The 19,360-nt window shown below is 42.1% G+C and overlaps 1 protein-coding gene across 3 annotated transcripts in view; it reads left to right on the top strand.

Moving 5' to 3' along the window:
• HELQ (helicase, POLQ like) overlaps positions 1–19,360 on the top strand; it is a 151,836-nt gene that overhangs the window by 105,371 nt on the left and 27,105 nt on the right. The gene's annotated exons all lie outside the window — the stretch shown is intronic.

The raw sequence follows: 19,360 nt of genomic DNA, 5'->3' as shown, positions 1-19,360 counted from the left end.
ATGGCCATATTCTGCTTAGCCAGTGACCAGCTTAGTTGATATCCCAATGTAGACTGGTCCTAACACTACAGTCCTTTGCCTTTTATGGGCTGAATCATTCCTGCTTTTTCTCTTCATAATAGAATGAGACTCCCTGGTTTCATATACAACTCCATTACACTGTCATGAGTACACCATAGTTGCCAACTGTCCTGTTTTTGCCGGGACAGTCCCGGAATTTGGGACCCAGCAGGGTCGACGCTTGGTTAAGGAATAATAGGCAGTCACTTGTGTAGACTAGTGCGCTCTGCGCACACAGCATTAATCTGCGGAGCTTCTGTGCCTGGCTGCAGCCTGCTGTAAGTAACTATGTTGTGGGCGTGCCCTGGGACTTGTTGCGATATTGCGCTATATTGATGTCACTCTCCCCACCCCCAAGCTTAAAATAATTATTCCCCACCAGCTGCATTACAGGTCTGTCTTATCTGTTGATCCGTGATTTGGCCATGACAAGTGACTTAGAATATGCGACACTACTTCCTGTAAAACACTTACCTACGTTTTTTCACTGCTCACAATGTCTGCATGCAATATGCTCGTCATCTCACTAGGGGGCGATTAACTGGTAATAAAAAAGGCTAGAAAAGCAAAACATTGACCTCTTTTGACACTGCGACTTGATGCCAGATGTATCGGTCATGTAAAGGGTTAAAATCTTAATGGCAGGTAAGTAAAATTAAAGACAATCGAAAGAGAGAGAACAGCACTCCATGAGATAGAACAGAACTAGAATAACTTCCATCCCTGTTCATTTTTATTGTAACTCCTCATGGTGCACGTTCTTTTTGCACACTATGCCCCTTCACAGAGAAAAAATATCCTGTAGCATAACAGTCTGATCCTGCCCAATGACGGTCCAGCGCCAAAATACCAGGCAATTCTTCCCTGAACAAGAAAAGCAACAACCCCAGACGATCGTTTCGGCCTCCTATGGGCCTCATCAGTGAGGTGCAGTTGTATCTCTCTAAGGGCAAGTGTGCATGGAGTCCACGTCAGGTTTCCCCATTACTCTTAGGGTGACCCAAGAGCAATTTGCATAAAAATCGAAAGAGAGAGAACAGCACTCCTGAGATAGAACAGTAGCTGGAATAACTTCCATGCCTGTTCATTTTTATTGTAACTCCTCAGGGTGCACGTTCTTTTTCTGTACTGATGCAAGGGTCAGACTGATATGCTACAGGATATTTTTTCTCTGTGAAAGGCATAGTGTGCAAAAAGAACGTGCACCCTGAGGAGTTATAATAAAAATGAACAGGCATGGAAGTTATTATGGCTCTTGTTCTATCTCATGGAGTGCTGTTCTCTCTCTTCCGATTTTTATAAAATTAAAGAAAACCTGCATCAACAAATTTATTAAAAAAACAGGATGTGGCTTTAATTTCAGGGAGTCCCTCCCAGCTTATGATGTCATTGTTTGTTGAGCTGGGCTCATCACTAGAAAGCAGTCAGTTTCTTGTATAAGGACAGTTTATTGATAACATTTTCTTAAGGGACAGCACACAAAATATACATTGATTAACCAGTGTGAGTGTGCAGAGATTCCAAACCGATCTGCTCTTTTTTTTAGGGTACAACAGGTTTTAAAGCTCATAAGAAAAATGACTAGTAATGGTCACAGTAATTCTACTTGTGCTTTAACAAACTTCACTGTTTTAATTTCAAGTATGCAGAGCTTTTCAAATGGAAAAAAACACTTTTTACTTCAGGAGCCTAAGTGTAATGGTACATTTTATATGAGCTAAAATGTCTATAAATTGACATTAATATATAATGTGCATATTGAAAAAATAAAATAAAAAAAACTTTAAAGGGATAGTCTACTTGAAAATGCTTATTAAAAAGATTGATAATCCCTTTATTACCTATTCCCTAGTTTTGTACAACCTACACAGTTATATTAATATACTTTTTACCTCTGTTATTACCTTGTACCAGTTTTCTGTGTGCTGTTAATATATATGCATCTTAATTATTAAGGATGGAGCATTAAGTGAGCTTTAGTGAATCAGCTGCACAGCATAGCAAATGCTGAAGCCTTTGAGAGCCTTCAGTGAAAATTGTCCAGAGAGTATCTTGGTTCATGTACGTCTGCTCTGTGCACTGCTGTGTATTTGAGTCTCTCTGTTCTGTGTGTGCCATGCTGCTCTAGTTGAAAAGTGTGTAACTTTGTCAGATTGCTGTGTCATGTGTCAGGGTGATCTCAGTATTTCAGTATCTGTGTCAGTTGAGTTTTCTGTACCAAGGTCCATATAATATTTAAGTACTAGTGGTACATCTCTCCATATATTCTCTATGTGTATCAGTAAGTACATTCATATGTTCTGTGTACTTGTGAGTCAGTCTCTAACAGTCTACTTTCTGTGTAAGTACCTTTGTCAGTATGCTGTCTCTGTGTACTACTAAATGTTTGTGTTAGTTTGCTGTCTCTGTTTACCACTGAATATTTGTGTCAGTGGGCTGTCTCTGTGTACCAGTAAGTACCTTTGTCAGTATGCTGCCTCTGTGTACCAGTAAGTACCTTTGCCAGTATGCTGTCTCTGTGTACCAGTACGTAGCTTTGTCAGTACGCTGTCTCTGTGTATACCAATAAGTACCTTTGTCAGTTTGCTGTCTCTGTGTACCAGTAAGTAGCTTTGTCAGTATGCTGTCTCTGTGTACCAGTAAGTACCTTTGTCAGTTTGCTGTCTCTGTGTACCAGTAAGTACCTTTGTCAGTATGCTGTCTCTGTGTACCAGTACGTACCTTTGTCAGTATGCTGTCTCTGTGTACCAGTAAGTACCTTTGTCAGTATGCTGTCTCTGTGTACCAGTACGTACCTTTGTCAGTATGCTGTCTCTGTGTACCAGTAAGTACCTTTGCCAGTATGCTGTCTCTGTGTACCAGTAAGTACCTTTGTCAGTGTGCTGTCTCTGTGTACCACTAATTGCTTGTGTCAGTTTGCTGTCTCTGTGTACCACCAAATGCTTGTGTCAGTTTGCTGTCTCTGTGTACCACTAAATGCTTGTGTCAGTTTGCTGTCTCTGTGTACCACTAAATGCTTGTGTCAGTTTGCTGTCTCTGTGTACCACCAAATGCTTGTGTCAGTTTGCTGTCTCTGTGTACCACTAAATGCTTGTGTCAGTTTGCTGTCTGTGTACCACTGAATACTTGTGTCAGTATGCTGTCTCTGTGTACCAGTAAGTACCTTTGTCAGTATGCTGTCTCTGTGTACCACTGAATACTTGTGTCAGTATGCTGTCTCTGTGTACCAGTAAGCACCTTTGTCAGTATGCTGTCTCTGTGCACCACTAAATGCTTGTGTCAGTTTGCTGTCTGTGTACCACTGAATACTTGTGTCAGTATGATGTCTCTGTGTACCAGTAAGTACCTTTGTCAGTATGCTGTCTCTGTGTACCACTAAATGCTTGTCAGTTTGCTGTCTCTGTGTACTACTGAATACTTGTGTCAGTATGCTGTCTCTGTGTACCACCAAATGCTTGTGTCAGTTTGCTGTCTCTGTGTACCACTAAATGCTTGTGTCAGTTTGCTGTCTCTGTGTACCACCAAATGCTTGTGTCAGTTTGCTGTCTCTGTGTACCACTAAATGTTTGTGTTAGTTTGCTGTCTCTGTTTACCACCAAATGCTTGTGTCAGTTTGCTGTCTCTGTGTACCACTAAATGCTTGTGTCAGTTTGCTGTCTCTGTGTACCAGTAAGTACCTTTGTCAGTTTGCTGTCTCTGTGTACCAGTAAGTACCTTTGTCAGTATGCTGTCTCTGTGTACCAGTAAGTACCTTTGTCAGTGTGCTGTCTCTGTGTACCACTAATTGCTTGTGTCAGTTTGCTGTCTCTGTGTACCACCAAATGCTTGTGTCAGTTTGCTGTCTCTGTGTACCACTAAATGCTTGTGTCAGTTTGCTGTCTCTGTGTACCACTAAATGCTTGTGTCAGTTTGCTGTCTCTGTGTACCACTAAATGCTTGTGTCAGTTTGCTGTCTGTGTACCACTGAATACTTGTGTCCGTATGCTGTCTCTGTGTACCAGTAAGTACCTTTGTCAGTATGCTGTCTCTGTGTACCACTGAATACTTGTGTCAGTATGCTGTCTCTGTGTACCAGTAAGTACCTTTGTCAGTATGCTGTCTCTGTGTACCACTGAATACTTGTGTCAGTATGCTGTCTCTGTGTACCAGTAAGCACCTTTGTCAGTATGCTGTCTCTGTGCACCACTAAATGCTTGTGTCAGTTTGCTGTCTGTGTACCACTGAATACTTGTGTCAGTATGCTGTCTCTGTGTACCAGTAAGCACCTTTGTCAGTATGCTGTCTCTGTGCACCACTAAATGCTTGTGTCAGTTTGCTGTCTGTGTACCACTGAATACTTGTGTCAGTATGCTGTCTCTGTGTACCAGTAAGTACCTTTGTCAGTATGCTGTCTCTGTGTACCACTAAATGCTTGTCAGTTTGCCGTCTCTGTGTACTACTGAATACTTGTGTCAGTATGCTGTCTCTGTGTACCACTAAATGCTTGTGTCAGTTTGCTGTCTCTGTGTACCACTAAATGCTTGTGTCAGTTTGCTGTCTCTGTGTACCACTAAATGTTTGTGTTAGTTTGCTGTCTCTGTTTACCACCAAATGCTTGTGTCAGTTTGCTGTCTCTGTGTACCACTAAATGCTTGTGTCAGTTTGCTGTCTCTGTGTACCACTAAATGCTTGTGTCAGTTTGCTGTCTATGTACCACTGAATATTTGTGTCAGTATGCTGGCTCTGTGTACCAGTAAGTACCTTTGTCAGTATGCTGTCTCTGTGTACCACTAAATGCTTGTGTCAGTTTGCTGTCTGTGTACCACTGAATACTTGTGTCAGTATGCTGTCTCTGTGTACCAGTAAGTACTTTTGTCAGTATGCTGTCTCTGTGTACCAGTAAGTACCTTTGTCAGTATGCTGTCTCTGTGTAACACTAAGTGCTTGTGCCAATTTGCTGTCTCTGTGTACCACTAAATGCTTGTGTCAGTTTGCTGTCTCTGTGTACCACCAAATGCTTGTGTCAGTTTGCTGTCTCTGTGTACCACTAAAAGCTTGTGTCAGTTTGCTGTCTCTGTGTACCAGTTAATACCTTTGTCAGTATGCTGTCTCTGTGTACCACCGAATGCTTGTGTCAGTTTACTGTCTCTGTGTACCAGTAAGTACTTTTGTCAGTATGCTGTCTCTGTGTACCAGTAAGTACCTTTGTCAGTATGCTATACCTTTTTAGTTTTATATTTTAATTTATATAATCTGCACCATAATAATAGGCGGAGCTAAATTATGCTAATTATGTGGGTTTGGAAAAGTGAGCAGAACTTTAGGGCAGGGGGTGTGGTAAAAAATATCATGCAGGTAATTTATAGCTGCAAAGTGTCCCTGTAATTTTTTTTCAAATGTTGGCAACTATGGTACACCTGAGCTTAGGTGTAATCATAATACTTGTAATATCCATAGTATCCTCCTATCCTTTGTCTTTGATTTGCTGCTCACATAAGTATCTTTGTGGCAACTTATTTATTTATTTTTATCATCATTATACCAGGTTTTAGTGACCTCTGTTTCTCCCTCTTACTTTTGGTGTTAAAGAGACATGAAACTCAACATTTTTCTTCCACGATTCAGATAGAGAATACAATTTTAAACAACATTCCAATTTACTTATATTATCTAATTTTCTTCATTCTTTAGATATCCTTTGTTGAAGAAATAGCAATGCACATGGGTGAGCCAGTAATACGAGGCACCTATGTGCTACTGAGCCTATTTAGATATGAAGCAAATTAAATAATAGAAGTAAATTGGAAAGATGTTTAAAGGGACATTATACACTAAATTTCTTTCCTATGACATGGAGAGTCCACAACGTCATTCCAATTACTAGTGGGATATTAAACTCCTGGCCAGCAGGAGGAGGCAAAGAGAACCCCAACAAAGCTGTTGAGTGTAACTTCCCTTACCCATAATCCCTTTCTCTTTGCCTTTGTCAATGGAGTATGTGGGAAGTTGGTATCTGAAGATAATTAATACTTTTATGGGTACTTTTCCCTGCAAGCAAGGATTAGGAGCTATGCTGTGTCCATGTCAATCTCTTTAGTAAGAGAAATGGTGGCAAGGTTGTCTTTGCTTTATTTCTAACATTATTCTAACATTATTACTACCCCTTCATAGAAAGCCAGGGTTGTTTACTCTGCTCTTTTTTTTTTGCAGCTGAAGCCCAAGGTCCCTGTCAGGATGACGTTTTTTCTGCCAGACCACAGGCTGCTGTTAAAGCTGCGAGACTGGTAAGTCCCTTAATTCCCTTTTTCCTCGATGACTTGTGGTCTAAGTGAGGGGAGGCTTAACGGCTAAGGATGGTGAACTTTTGCCTGTTTTTAATTTATTGGGGCAGAATCTATTGGAAACGTATGGCATTTTATCATTTGAAGCTTACAGTCTTTAGCTTCTGAATGCCGTTAATTTTAGAAAAGACAGCACCTCTGTTTAAAGCGGAGGTCTTTGCATGCTTTTTCTGCGAGCTCTTATAGGGAGTTCTATCAGACCCCTAATCTTCCATTTTTATTATATCTGGTAACAGAGGTTTTATCACAAATTATTCCATATTTTTATTAGAAAGATAGGTGTTGTGGTACAACTTTAAATAAATTGTACATACATCTAGGAAAACACAGCTGTAATGTTTGTTTTACTGCTAATAGTGCGTACTGGAATCTCTCAGTGATGGCAACGACATTTTTAATCACAGATAAGTTGTGATTTTTCCCGATTCAACACTTTGTGATGCGTGAGTGTATGCAGCGTCTTACTAGAGAGCGATCTTCAGCTGTTGCACCTCAGTCTACATTGACGAGAGGAGAGACATATTTTACGTCTTAAAACCTTTATCAGTATTAGTTTTTCTTTTACTGTGATACGTTTTGAGGCTAAAATGTACCTGACACACTAATCGCCTTTACTACATAATACAAACTCCTTGATCACTTCTTAAAAGACCTAAGAGTGAATAGAAGCTGCTTTTCATACGGCCGCATGTCAGTCCCTCTTATCTCAGGCCTAAGTTTCATGGCTTATTTCTGTAGAGATTATACCTGCCGCCAGTGTGTACTCATTTTTCATAACCGGTAGCTTATCCGCCACGGACTGTGTAAAGACCAGCTCCTACATGGATTTTGTCTCCAGCGAACTCATTTACTCTAGCGCTTCATATGGATCCATCATGAATACCCCATGATTGAGATGCTAAGGGGTTAACTTTCTGTAGTTTTGTGCTAAAAACAGTTGTTTGTTTTTTAAGAACTGTGTTGCTGTGTTTATGTATGCATATGATTTCTTTGATATGCCAGACTTCTCATAAATACTTTGTAGTATACACATAAGAGACCTTTATGGCTCAAACTGTCAGCAGAGGGCATGATGGAACACAGAGCCTCAATCCAGGAACTACACTAGGGTCAGTGATAGGACAGCCAGCTCTATAAATAAGTGCTGTTATCAGAAATAATGTTTCAGGAACATAAGGAATGCAATATATATGGTGTTCGGTATCAAAATACTCCTCACCATATCCCTAAGGGATTGCTTCTCTGTATACATGCACTAGTATACCTACCAGAAATTATGTGTTCTATAATTTCAGGCAAAGACTTAGAGTTTATTGACTGTTGTAAAAGATAGGGGACTTCCCAGGAGAGGCAAGCAACCTGATCGCCTAAAATTCTTGTATAAGAATTTTGTGTCTTAACAATGAAATGTTCTTTTTACATGGGAGGCTGTATACCAACAGAGTGAGAGACCATCTTTTCCTGCCAATCTCCCTGGCACAGATACCAAGATTAGTAAAGTATAAGGGTTTCTGCTTTTTCTCTTTTTTATTTTAAAAACGGTTTGCTTGTGTAATTCTATTTGTTATTATCTTTTTATTATTGATGCATTGTGCTAATTGTTTGCATAATAAACCTTCATTTATTAAGCTTTGGCCTTTTTCTAATATTTGAACCACGTTACTGAAAGAAACTGGTAGTAGTAAGACTGTATATTTTAGGTTATTTTCTGCTAAATTGTATTCTGAGAGTTAATGTGTAAGTCTGGGTTTTTCCTTAGGATTTTCCCTTTAATAAATCATAAGTGGTGGCAGCTTGGAGCTATATATGGTTTTAGTTTAGTGTGGGTGGCATTAAAGGGGAGTTTGGGGCATTTTTTCTGAAGTCTAGTACAGACCAGATAGTGTGTTAACCCTTGCACACACTGAACTAAGTCACAGGCTTTCCTGGAGTGGTTAGATTGTGACAAATTAGTGACAGTAGAAGGGGTCTGATAACACTTTTGGTGCCAAACAAGTGACTGGTGCAGGGTTGGTTAACCCTGGTCGTCACAGGATCTATTAGGGGTATTTATATTATACTGCCCTAAATTTCTTTATAATCATTTTTTTACACAGTTGTATTTATAAAGGTTTGCACCCTTATAATTTGTAAGAGTTGGACACGGGGCTGAATGTCTTGTCCAAGTCCTTATTATTTTTAGGTAACATTATTTATGTTTTCTTGTGGCAGTTTAATGTAAGATTCAATTTCTTGCTTAACAAATGTATTTCCCTTAGTTTGTCATGCTGCTTTTATTTATACAAAGTAAAAAAAAATTTTTAGTTTACTTCTTATTTGGTCTTTTCTTTATAATCCCTTTTTTAGCAGCATTCCGTAGTATGAAGCATTTTTTTTGCTAATCATATTTATATATATATATATATATATATATATATATATATATTGCTTACTGATCTTGGGACCTAATTTGTTTTGTTAGGTTTACCTAGTTTAGTATGGGGACTGAAGTATTGACTATCTCACATTGAGGTGTTATCTTCTGATGTCTGAGACATCATGCTTTGTCCCATGCAAAAAAAAAAAATGATATTCCTTAGTGATCTTCGGTCACTATGATGTTGGTTGCGTTGCTCTAGGTACATAGGCTCAATAATTTTTTCTTCTTCATATTGAGAGGTTTTTTTATCCAATGTCTATGACATCATCCTTTCTGAACAGGCTGATCTGTCTATGACTCCGGGTTCTATCCTATATATGTATGTTGAGGATAGTTATTCTTCTGGGATCCTATGGTTTGGAAGCTAATGGCTTACTTAAGAAAGATGTTCTTTCTCAGGGGTTTTCAATGTCATCCATTTGCAAGTATTGCTGCGGGTGCGGACTCTGCAGCTTATTAAAGCAATGTTTTGTCTGGTATAGTTTCTGAAGGGACTTTTTTAGAAGAGATCCTAGTTAGGATCGAGGTTCAAAACCTTGCTAATAATTTTATCTGTGATGCCAGCATGCAAGTTAAAGGGATATTTCCTTCCTCAGGTTAGGAAGAATTCCCAGATCCTAGGTTACAGAATAGGATTCAGATCTTGCTTCTCCAGGGGCAGGTTTTTTCCTGTCAAAGTTTCCTGCAGTCCAGACAAAGAAAGTGGTCTTCTTAATCTCCGTGAAGGACCTGCCTTCCCTGGGAGTGTTTGAAGGCCGCGTATCTCCATGTTCCCATTCACAGGGATCATCACCTTTTTTTGAGATTTGCCTTTCTGGACAAAGTATTTCCAGTTTGTTGCACTTGCCACGGCTCCCAGAATATTCACATAGGTTCTGGGGGCTCTTTTGACAGTGGTCAGATCCCAGGGAATTTCTGTGGCGCCTTTCCTAGATTACATCTTGGTTCAGGCGTCATCTTTTCAACTAGCAAAATCTCATACAGAGATGTTGTTGTCTTTGTAGGTGAATCAGAAAAGGAGTTCCCTTGTTCCAGCTACAAGGGTGTGTTTCTTAGGGACAATCATAGTTTCCCTGCCCATGAATATTTTCCAAACGGATGTCAGGAAATCCAAACTTCTTTCTTCGTGCCTTTCTCTCCAGTCTGCTATTCGCCCATCGGTGGCTCAATGCATGGAGGTGATTGGTCTGATGATTGCTTCCATGGACATCATTCCTTTGCTCGGTTCCATCTGAGACCTCTGCAACTATGCATGCTCAGTCAGTGGAACGGAGACCATTCAGATTTATCGCAAAGGATCTGGATCCCCTATCAAGAAACTATCTCTCGTGGTCGATTTCATAAGAAAATCTGTCTCGGGGCACTTGCTTCTTGAGACCTTCCTGGGTGAACGCCAGCCTGTTGGGCTGGGGAGCAGTTTGGGGCTCTTTAAAGCTCAGGACCTGTGGACTCGGGAGGAGTATTCTCTCCCCATAAACATCTTGGAGGAGAAAGGTTTGTCAGTTGAGAGCAATTTTCAATGCCTTGATAGCTTGGCCTCAATTATCTTTAGTCCGGTTTATCAGATTCCAATCGGACATCATCACTTCAGTGGCTTACATCAACCACCAGGTAGGAACTCGGTGTTCCTTAGCTATGAAGGAGGTGTATCGCATTCTGCAGTGGGCGGAAGCTCACAATGGTCTCCTAACTGCCATGCACATTCCAGGAGTGGACAATTGGGAGGCGGTTTTTCTGAACAGACAGACTTTTCATCCCGGGGAATGAGCTCTCCATCCGGAGGTGTTTTTCAGGATAATCCTCATGTGGGGGGTTCCGGAGTTGGATCTGATGGCGTCTCATCAGAATGCCAAGCTTCCAAAGTACGGTTAAAGGTCTAGCATACCTATTTCTTCTGTTTGCTCTCCTTTCATGAGTCATTGCTCGTATCAAGCAGGAGAGAGCGTCTGATTCTGATAGCTCCTGTCTGGCCTCGCAGGATCTGGTTTGCAGATCTGGTGAAGATGCTATTTCTTCCACCTTGGAGGTTTCCTCTGAGGAAGGACCTTCTACTTCAGGGTCCTTTCCTCTATTCAAATCTGGATTTTGTGAAGCTGACTGCTTGGAGATTGAATGCCTAGTTCTATCTAGACGTAGTTTTTCAGAAGCAGTCATTGATACTATGCCTAAGGCTCGTAAGCTTGTTACTCGCAGGATTTACCATAAGGTATGGCGTAAAAATCTTTTTTGGTGCAAAGCTAAAGGCTTCTCCTGGAGTCGGGTGAGGATTCCCCGAATTTTGTCGTTTCTTCAGGATGGTCTGGAGAAAGGGTTGTGAGTCAGTACTCTGAAGGGTCAGATTTCGGCTCTATATATTCTTTTGCACAAACTTCTGGCAGATTTACCAGATGTTCTAGCTTTTGTTCAGGCCCTGGTCAGATTCAGGCCTGTGTTTAAACCTGTTGCTCCTCCCTTGAGCCTTATCCTAGTTCTTAAAGTTTTTGCAGCAGGCTCCATTTGAACCGATGCATGTTGTTGATGTAAAGTTGTTATCTTGGAAGGTTTTGTTCCTCCTTGCTATTTCTTCTGTTCGCAGAGTTCTGAGCTTTCAGCTATGCAGTGTGGTTCCCCGTATCTTATTTTTCATGCAGACGAGGCGGTCCTTCATACTAAATTGGGGTTTCTCCCTAAGGTAGTTTCAGATTGAAACATTAATTAGGAAATTGTTCTTCCTTCTTTTTATCATAATCTTTCGTCTCATAAGTAACGTTTTTTGCATAACTTGGATGTGGGGCGTGCTCTAAAATTTTACCTTCAAACTACTAAGATTTTCGGCAATCTTCTGCCATGTTTGTTGTTTTCTCTGGAAAGCTTAAGGGTCAGAAGGCCACTTCTACTACTCTTTCTTTCTGGCTAAGAAGTATGATTCGTTTTGCTTTTGAGACTGCTGGACAGCAGCCTCCTGAGAGAATTTCAGCTCATTCCACTAGGGCTGTCTCCTCTTTTTGGGCTTTCAAAAATGAAGCTTCGGTGGAACAGATTTGCAAGTCGATAACATGGTCCTCTTTGCACACTTTTTCCAAATTCCATAAATTTGATACTTTTGCCTCGGCTGACGCCTGTTTTGGGAGAAAGGTTCTTAAAGCAGTGGTGCCTTCTGTTTAGGTCTTCCTGCCTTGTTCTCCCTCCCTGTTCATTCCGTGTCTTCTAGCTTGGGTATTGGTTCCCACTAGTAATTGGAATGACGTTGTGGACTCTCCATGTCATATGAAAGAAAACAAAATTTCTACTTACCTGATAAATTTCTTTCTTTCCGGATATGGAGAGTCCACAACCCCGCCCTCTTTTTAAATAATAATGCAGCAGTTTTTTTGAGTAAAGCACCTTTTTCACCCTTGTGTTTTCTTCTTTTTCCATTTTCCTTTGGCTGAATGACTGGGAATTATGGGTAAGGGAAGTTACACTTAACAGCTTTGCTGGGGTGCTCTTTGCCTCCTCCTGCTGGCCAGGAGTTGAATATCCCACTAGTAATTGGAATGATGTCGTGGACTCTCCATGTCCGGAAAGAAAGACATTTATCAGGTAAGCATACATTTTGTTTTTTCTTTGCATAAATGATTTGTAGATGATCCATTTATATAGCCCATACAGGTTTTTTCTTTTATAAATGGAAAGAGTCCACAGCTGCATTCATTACTTTTAGGAATTCAGAACCTGGCCACCAAGAGGAGGCAAAGACACCCCAGCCAAAGGCTTAAATACCTCTCCCATACATAAAGCTACTCACACATTGGTACTATGTCCCAGCTAGACTTGCTGAAATCTTTCCTAAGGCCTCCCTAGCATGTTGGAGAGATTGCTCACATACAGGTGACATGACTCACATTTGGTGGAGCTGTCCTAAGCTCAGGCCCATTTGTAATCAATGCTTCGCAACGCTTGCTAACTTAGGTATTAGCCCTCCCAGAACTCCCGAGACGGCCTTATTTCACCTAGGCACATGCAAACTACCCAAGCACTACGGTACCCTAAGTATTTACCTATTCTCTGCGGTTAAACTAAATATAGCGAGATCTTGGAAAAGATCTCTCCCCCCGGCCTGGTCGGACATTGTATTAACAATGGCTTACATATACTCCATGGAGAAAAACATTTATTATACCTCAGGTAGATCTGATTTTTTTTTACTAATTTGGTACGACTGGAAGAGTAGGTTTGACACATCTTGGCTTCCCAGCTTTGAGACCTAGGATAAACTACCCATTAATTTTTTAGCTTGAGCTTCCTGCCCCACCCCCAATAAGCCTAGTTCGACTGTTTCCTCATGAGGGCCCTTCCTAATACTTCCCTTGCCCACCCCTTCCCCCCCCTTGCCTCTACCCAACATTGCCTCATCCCTCAAAGAGATATTGGCAACTTTTCTTTATAAGAGTTTTCGTCAATTTTGTATTGTCTTCTTCTATATTTCAGTGTATTTGAATTTGTCGTACGATTTACTCTTACAGCTGTTGTATCTATCGATTATTTGAAAAACCAATAAAAACATTATATATAAAAAAAAAAAAATTACCTCTCCCACTTCCCCCATCCCCCAGTAATTCTTTGCTTTCTTCCCAGGAGGTTGGCAGAGAAGTGTCAGAAGTTTTGAATAGTCTCTTATGGAGGGTAGTTCTCTTCGGCATGGGACATACTTGAAAACGAGAGAAATCTCAATGTATCCTTCCTGGTAAAATATTTTATAAATAAATAAATGGGACTGGAGTTTTAAGTAGTCCTGTCAGCCTTTCAGTGAAAGCTTGGATGAAAGTTAGAATCCGGAGATGCAGGGTGAGTCTTTCTGCGAAACCATCCCGACTCATTTTAACAGCTCCACAAGCAATCAGCGTTGACGAGTTTCGCTGCCTGCTTTCTTCTCTCAAGTCCATGGCAGAAGCTATGCTACTATCTGTCACACTTGAAGGGCCATGTTCCTGTTCCACGGCATTATACTTCCTCGCTGGGTCAACTTATTAGTAGCTATGGCTTCAACTATCACCTCTATGCTGATGATACTCAGATCTACCTATCCACTCCTGCACTCTCTCCGTCTGTCCTTTCCCACATCAGCAGCTGCTTATCTGGCATTTCTTCCTGGATGGCCTCTCACCACCTAAAAATCAACATGTCCAAGACTGAGCTTCTTCTAATCCCCCCAACTAATTCTACTCCAGTTTCTAACTTTACTATCACTGTCGGTGACACCACTATCTCCCCATCACCCCAAGTCCGCTGCCTTGGAGTTACACTCGACTCCAATCTGTCCTTCATACCCCACATCCAATCGCTCTCTTCATCCTGTCGCAACCACCTACGCAATATCTCCAAAATCCGTCCTTTTCTGAGCGCTGAAACTACTAAACAGCTAATCCATTCCCTAGTAATTTCCCGGCTTGACTACTGTAACAACCTACTAACTGGCCTTCCTCTCTCCCGCCTCTCCCCCCTTCAATCCATCCTAAATGCCTCTGCTAGGCTAATCCACCTCTCCCGACGCTCTGTATCTGCCGCACCCCTCTGTGAGTCCCTTCACTGGCTCCCCATTCACAGCAGAATTAAATTCAAAATTCTCACTTTGACCTACAAAGCCCTTACCAATGCAGCCCCCCCATACCTGTCCTCACTCATCAACAAATATACTCCAGCCCGTCCCCTAAGATCCAACAACGATCTACTCCTTGCCTCTTCTACAATCACCTCCTCTCATGCTAGACTACAGGACTTCTCTCGTGCGGCACCAACCCTCTGGAGCGCACTTCCTCGTGCTGTCAGACTTTCCCCCAACCTCTCCTCCTTTAAACGCTCCCTAAAGACCTTCTTGTTCAGGGAAGCCTATAACCAAATCAGTAACTAATGAATTCCACTTGCCTAATAGTTGCCCTCATCTAACTTCACGCTAACATCACTCCCACCTTTTCAGTCCCCACCTCCTGTTTCTCACCCTCCTACCCATTTAGATTGTAAGTTCCCACGGGAACAGGGCTCCCAATTCCTCCTGTATTTGTTTGTTAAATTTTGTCTGGTGTCTCATATTGTACTGTCCTTTTATCTTTGTTACCCATGAACAGCGCTGCGGAATCTGTTGGCGCTTTATAAATAAAGAATAATAATAATAATAATAATAGATTCCGGTAAGATTGTTTCATTTTACTTTCTTCATGAAATGTACTGTATTACAGATGTTTTCCCGAGGGGCTACCACCCTTTTCGGTATAGACTGGTGCGCCTTCGTGTTTTATTGAGGCACGCTTTAGCGTTGTCGGAAGATCCCCATCCTTAATGGATCTGAGAATTTTCAGTGTGCTTCTTCGAATAGCTCACAGAAACTCTCTCTGTGCAAAAAGGAATCACAAAGACAAGGGCGCCTCCTCGTGTGATACAGTTTGGACAAATTTGGAATAAGTGAATACAAGTTTATACTCACAAGTGAAGCAGCACTCTGTTGTGCTGATAGAGGCAGGCTGGGAGTTCACAGTGTCCCAGTTCACTGAACAAGGCAGTGCAGCAAGTCACTCCAGGGTAGGATATACTTCAATCAAGCTCAGACTCTCAGCGAAGAGTTAAAATACCATAATTTAATGGTGCAATAAAATACAATATAAAAAGTCACATATGTGACACTAACAATGGATAAAAAGCAACGCGATTCTCAGATCTCTGTCTGTTTCCTCAGGCTTCTATCCTAAAACTGAGAGCCCTGGCTTATAACTACTAAATGGCCACTCTAAGAGTGTCACATGACCACACCTATTCAGGTGAGGAGGTGTACCCGCCTCTTCAGGTGTGAGAATACACACCTGTATCAATCAAACCCAAGTCAGAATACAATGATTATAACCATTTCCAAAAAACTAACAGCAAACTAAATATCAAATAAATGCTATACAAATTGATTTATAGAAAATGTAAATAATAACAACCATAGTCTGAAAATATCTTATTGTGGATATCATATCAGCATCATATGTTAAAACAAATTGTGCTAATATAATATTAAAACCTTGATAAATAAAATAAATAAATGTTACCCTTATGATGTTAATAACCTTTTGTGTGATACAATGTGAAACACAACAGTATCTATGGGAAAATGCCCTTTATTTTGATTAGGGCCTTGGTGCATATATGTGAAACACTAGATATTATAATCAGAAGTCCCCTTGACTATTATGTATCCCTATTAAACAAATACGCCGATGACAGTGGATGTGTGGAGGAAAATGATTTCCGTAAACATTAGCCATAGTGCCGCATCTGTAACCCTATCAGGTGCAGGGATTAGCTTACATACAATTTTATTCCCTTATATTATCTCCGTGAGAATTAGACATAAGGGGATGACGTAATCTTTTTATAGTCTTGTTTATTGAGTATCCCTTTCCAGTTCTGAGCTTGGAAGAACAGGGTCCCTGTTGGGCCGGTCCTGCGGGTTGCCTTATCTTTTATTTTTATCCTGTTAGGATTGTTTTTATTTGGTTAAAGCTCATGTTGGTTTTTATTTCTTTCTGGAATTTTATCTGGAATCGATACTCGCGATTGTTTGATCGCACTGTTACTTCTAAGGAAGTTTGTTCTGGACGTGTTTTAGTCCTATGTTTGTCTGCTGTTTATTTCTCCCTCTCTAGGGGGGGATTCTATGCGGCCTTGACAGTGGTTTCAGGCTGGTCCTTATTGGGTTCAGAACCTTCTGTCTTGAGGCCTAATCAGACACGTGGCACCTGTTTTGCCTGGCTGGTCAGGTTAGGGTGCCGAGTGCTTCACATTATTATTTGTGTTATTTCTTGTTTTTCTTTAACAAGTTTCAGCTAAGCATTTTGAGAGGACCTGAGGGTCCGTGAGGCATGGGGGATTGGTTCAGTCCTCATTAGCCTTTCATGTTGGTCGACTGGGACTAGGAGTTCTACTGCGACACACTCAATTGATTCTGTTTTTCTGTCGGGTCTTGGAGTGTCTCCTTCCCCGTGTGGGTTGGAGGTTGGGAGGACTTTGGACCTCCTTGCTGCCGGTTCCTGGCGGTTTTGCCTTCAGGGGCTCTTTGGTCCTTTTTGAGGTTCTCTTCCTTCGGGTCGAGACTTCTGGACTTTGTCTGTTTCTACTTGATGGTTTTTGCCGTCTAATTTAGGAAGTGAGGGCTGTGTGGCTTTTCCTACTTCTGGGAGTTAGTCGTCTTATATCAGGGATGATAGGCTGTGTTCTCTCCTTCTCCTAGCTTCGCTTAGGGGGTTTTTCTACCGGGGTTTGGGATGCTCTGCATTCTTCTTCCTTGGGTGTGGTCCTCTGGTTATGTATCCTGAGAGGATTATAGAGACTAGCCTTTGTTCTACTCTCTACCTTTGGGTGACTCTGTCCTTGTTTTTTCCCTTGGTCTTGGACTTCCTGTGTGTTGTCCTTGATGCCCTTGGGTTCTAGAGTATTTGCGCGACTCTGTTGCACCCTAGCTCATTTTTGGAGGGTGGACTCCTGCTAGGGGTGTCTCTTTCCTTGGGCTGGGAATTACGAGTGAGTATTGTTCCCGTTTTCGGGTTTAGTCCGGTTATCTTTTTCTGTGAGGTCTGATTCCTTCAGACGAGGTATTTGTGTTTCCTGGGGTGTTTGTTTTTAAACGATTCTGGGGCCCGGGACCAGGGTTCTTGTCCTGGAGACTTATGATCCTGCGGACTGGTTCGGGGCGACCCAGTTTTTCCTGGGAACACAGGCTTTGGCTTAATGGCTAGCTTGTTGAGCCTGCAAGCAGCTGAGCCAGGATTTGCATTCACCTTCGGGTGCTGGCATGTTCCTTATGGCCTGTTTTGTCCTTGGAAAGTGTCCCGCAATGGTTTAGTTGTAGGCTTTGCGGGCTTGTAAGCTGATAGTTGAGAGTTCAATGGCAGCTATGGCTACATGTTCTTCACAGTGCATGTCCTTTCACTTTGTGGTGGTTCTGTGATACAATAGTTTGTACATGGACTTTTACGAAGTGTGTTCGGGTAGTTTTTTTCTCTGTTGGATCAACAGTGGTGTCTGGATGAATTTCATTCGGTCCGTGGTTTGATCAGACTATGATTTTCTTGTCCTGTGGGCATGTGCGCTGTCCTTTATCGGTTCTCTCCCCTTTGAGGGGGTAATTTGTCTTCCTTAAGAGGTGGGGTTTTTCTATCTCGGGAGGTCCGTTGTCCTGCCCTGTGTGCAGGAGGTTGGAACAGGTGCTAGGGGATAGCAGTCTGCTGTTCTGGAGCTTGTTCTGTTCCAACTATGGAAGTTTAAAGTCTCCATGTCGGGACTGTTATAGAGAGTTGTGCCAGGTCTTCTCAGGGAGCTACTGCACTTTTCTCTATTCAGGTCCTAGGGGGTTCTCCTTGGGAGTACCTATATTGGAAGAGCGGATTGGGTGGCACCCAAGCTCTGTTGGGGTGGGTGAGTTCCTCCCATTCTTTCCATTCCCTGGGGGCTTGTGGTTGGGTTTTTGTTTTTTTTCTGTTCCCCCTGTCTTTCAGACGTGCCTGTCACTTGGGCTGGTCTGGTGTTTGGAGCAGGATCTGTTGCTCTGCTGCTTCGTCCTCGGGTCTTCGAGGTACGGTGAGCCTACTTGAGGGCTCTGTGTCTTCCCCACATTCAGGATCTGTGGGAAGGACTGGCATCTCTTGGATAGTCCGTGACGTGTCCACTGCTTAGTGGATGCTTAGCAGCCTGACGGTTTGGAACCTATCTTCAGCTGCTCCTTACTTGCCCTGCAAGTTTTAAAATTTCAGAGTCATCTTTGGATGACTGTAGCGTGCAGTGTTTTGACTCGGGTGTTTACCTATTGGTGCTGCACGTGGTTTCAGTCTCTGAAGATTTAGATATTTTGAGCGACCTTTGTGACTCTGGGGACTTTTGTCTTCTAGGGTGCGGTTGCGCTGTATTTGGGAGAAGATCTCTTCTCTGTTTCAGATTCCCGGTCCTACCCCATGGTTTCTGTACAATCTGGGGTCTGGGCGTTGCCTCCCCTTGTTTCTTCGAGACTGATTGGGTCTCTGTGAGCTTGGCCTGGTTTCTCAGATTTTTGCCTTGTATTTTTATTTGGGACTCGTTGTACCCTATTTAGGGTTTTTCTGGAGTCCTTGATGGATGTTCATCCGTGTCTTTTCCCTTTGTGGGAGATTACGGTAGTCTGATCCCTTTCTCTAGTAAGGGGTGTGTTGTTTGGGACCGACTGCTTGGCGACGGTGTCTCCTGGAGGCTTGTTGGCTCAGTCGTGTCTAGTTCCTCCGGTTTCTAGCAAGGCTTGTGGGCTATCTGTGGGTCAGTGTCATTGGGGCCCTTTCCTTTTTCAAGGTTTTCTCGGCTTCGGGCGAGAATGGGCCGCCTCTTGTATCCCCCCGTTTTAGCATTCAGTGTCCTCTATAGCTTGGGTATTGTTTTCCCAAAAGTAATGAATGCAGCTGTGGACTCTTTCCATTTATGAAGAAAAACCTAAATTATGCTTACCTGATCATTTTCTTTTCTTCAGATGGAAAGAGTCCACAGCTCCCCGCCCGTATTTATTCTGTGGGGCATCTGGTATTTTTATTCTTCTGGCACCTTTTCA

This window comes from Bombina bombina, chromosome 2, assembly GCF_027579735.1.
Source record: "Bombina bombina isolate aBomBom1 chromosome 2, aBomBom1.pri, whole genome shotgun sequence".
NCBI lineage: Eukaryota > Metazoa > Chordata > Amphibia > Anura > Bombinatoridae > Bombina > Bombina bombina.
This window is presented reverse-complemented; position numbering and strand designations above follow the sequence as displayed.